Raw genomic sequence first — 3375 nt, forward strand, 5'->3', positions numbered from 1 at the left:
TTCCCTAGAATCTTGAAACTCAAATTTCAGTATCAATGAGCCCCCCAGATTAAAATCTGTTTTTATGTTTAACAAGCTAAACATTCTTCACTGCAGTATTGTGCCTCATAGTAGCATACCTATTTAAAGGAAACTGAGTTTGTACTCAGACCACTAAATTATAAAGAGCATGGAAAGTAGGGCTGGACTGTTGCCTTCTGAATGGTTAAACTAGGAAGTAGTAGTGCCTAACTGTACCTTAACTTGATGATTACAGTCTGCTACATGTAAGGGTAAATATGCATAGGCTTAATGGGGCAGTTATTTACCCCGAACTCTATTTTAAGGTTCTTTGCCACGTGGTTCTTTGACACTTGCAAGATCACCCTTTTACTGGCTTCCCTTGGTTTAGTTTTTCATGATTAAATTACATTGCATTATAATATTTTACTGTACCTCTTGGAAGTTAGATTAGACTCCGTTATATAGTCATTCTTGTGTTTAATACCTCTTGAAAGAGCAAATTTTCAGTCATGGACAGCCAGGAAGCTTACTGTGGAATTCCTATTAATCACAATTGGGACTAAATCTGTGGACCAGGCAGCTGTATCCTTCAACACACTACATTTCAGTGTTGCTGTGACAAAGGAGATCTTGGTTCAAGTGCTCACTGCTGCTGTGAAAATATATTAACCTGTTATTTTTGTATTATATTTGGAACTGTCCTGTGAATTGACTTGACTTAACTTTAGACACTGAAGTCATAAACCTTATTTCTAGACTAAGAACCAGAGGAGCCATTTGAATTCAGTAGGGAGAGGAAGACTCGGCATCTATTTCACTGCCTGATGCTGTATTTTCAAGGCTGGTTTGGTACAAGGTGGTTGCATGAGAATGTGGAAATAAGTCTTAACTAGGAGTTGCACACCTCAGTTCCTCACAGTGTTTTAAGAGTGTCCTTTTCCACGTTCTCCAAGAATGATTTTTAATGAGTCTTGAAAAACTGCTTTTAGACTAAAGGAAATTAAGGCAACAAATAACCAGAAGCCAAGCCAATAAAAGCTTGTGTGCTAGAGCATATCTTTATTGCTGCTCGTTACTACATTGAGTGTCTCCCATCCTTTTCTCCTGGTAAATGTTTGCTTGTGTTGCTTCTTCATTTAATATCTAGTAATGGATTGTGGTGTTGTAATGCATAATGCAAGAGGAAATACTTAAATAGCTAAGCTTTGGGGCTTCTTTTTTTAACCTTGCTAGAAATACAAATTGAGGATAAAAAATAAATTTTAGGTGATTGTTCAGGCCTAGCAATCTGCTTGTCAAAGTTGAAGAACATAGTGCCAGCTTGAATGAACGTGCTCCAAAAGTAGCATTCATAAAATTCCACTGAGATCCCAGGACACTTGGGTTCAAATGAATAATGTGGGGACTTGATCTTGATTTGTCAGTTCTGGACAGTTTGAAGTCATTGAGCCTCCTGCTGAGCTGTACTAGAAGTGGTGGGTTAGACTGCTTGATGCCATAGAAGAACAAGTTGGGGGCTGCAGGAGCTTTTCAACTCCCTCTTACTGTTGATCACCAAAGAGTCTCGCTTAACTTGCAGTCAAGTGGCTGGTGGTGTGCTGTTTTCACACTGCAGAAGTTGTCATTCTTTCTCAGTTCCAAAGACTTACTGAACTCCCATGAGTCTGTTCTAACAGCATTTACATTGGCAGAGGCACTGCACTATAGTAGTCCCCAACCTGCTGTTTGTCCTAGCTTTCAGTCTGGGACAATGACACTTGTTTTATGTTATCCTCTGCAGGTAGAGCAGAGAGCTTGTTGCTTGCTGGAGTTGCATTAGTTCTCTGGCTTCAGCTGGGGTACATGAATTGAAGGCTCATGGCCATCCATGTCTGCCAAGTATCACTGTAGCATGTCCTGAGCGCTGGGAAGTGAGATGCGGTCAGTCATTGCTGTAAACAAAAATGGGCTTCTTTTCCTTTCCTCAGGTTAGTTGCAGGCTGTCAAAAAAAATGGTTTTTAGCGTCTTACTCTGCTTATAGACCGATTTGTTCCACTCTCATAAAGGCAAACTTTGCTTCCCATGACCTGATAAGCATGTCCCTTGCCCTCCCCCTCCCCAATTCATCCCTTTCCCTTCAGATAGTCCTTTGAAAGGTAGTACTAGCTGCCCACTTGAACATAGAATTAAATGCAAGCACATACCTTCAGTGCTGGATGCAACCCATACTGTATCTGTGGGTGGTGCCTGTCACAGGATTTGAAATGGGCCTAGAAGTTTGAGTGTTGCTGAAGTTTTTTGAGACTTTGCATAACTTCCACCACCTTTGCTTTCATGACTGTAGCTTGGCTTTTTGTAATCTCATTTCAAAGAGGCTTCTGGCCCGTCATTCCAGAGAAAGATAACTTCATAAAAACACCCCCAGTGCTCAGAACCATCATCCTGTTTGAGTATTCAGCTGTGTTAGAACCTTCTGTTAGCATCCAAATTTTAAAAAGAGGGCAGTATACAGCTCCATTGATAAAAGCTTGGCAGGACATACTTTTTTGGGAATTGCTTCCTCTAGGCACTGGTTTACTATGGACCCATTTACTATTTGCAAGGGAGACAAATGTAGTGTGGCTTCTTGCTCCTGGATAGCAGAATGCCACACAGCATGAAAAGAGCTCTTCTCATCCTTTGAGAAATAGCAGATCTTCCCTTGTTGATATTGAAAGCACCTCCCAAAAGGTTAAACCTTGCTTTAGCCTTTAGGATGGGAGGAGGAACAGATCTTAACTTGCCTGCAGCAGCAGTTCTGTTTTTGAGCATGTTTCATCAGCTTCAAGAAGGAGCAAGGAAGTCTAGACTTAATTTTTTAAAATATAAAAACAAAACAGCTTGGAGAAGGGAGAGGCTCTGTATTCCAGAGGTGCAATACAAGAAACACCAGGTGAGTTGTGAGGGAGATAAACCTCAATCCTAGAAAGAGGTCTAGCTATTTGTCAGTTTGAAGCAGACTTCTACTGAAGCTATACTATTCTCAGTGGTGACAGAGGACAGAAATGAGCAATGGTCTTAAGCTGCAGCAAGGGAGGCTTAGGTTGGATAGGAAAAGCTCTCACTCGGAGGGTGGTGAAACAGTGGGACGGGTTACCTAGAGAGGTGGTGAAATCTCCATCCTTGGAGGCTTGGAAGGTCCAGCTCAACAAAGCCCTGGGAGAAAAGGTTCTAGTTGGGGATGGTTCCGTTTTGAGCAGGGAGTTGTACTAGACTTCCTGACATGCCTTCTAACCCTAATTTTCTACGATTCTACCACAACACAGTTCTTGTACCAAATTTAGGAATATGGCAGACACAGATCCAGCTCCTAAATCTTTGCAAGTTAAGCTGAGAGAGACTTCTACAATAAG

Source organism: Alligator sinensis, unplaced genomic scaffold, assembly GCF_000455745.1.
Source record: "Alligator sinensis unplaced genomic scaffold, ASM45574v1 scaffold471_2, whole genome shotgun sequence".
In the NCBI taxonomy this organism is placed as follows: Eukaryota; Metazoa; Chordata; order Crocodylia; family Alligatoridae; genus Alligator; species Alligator sinensis.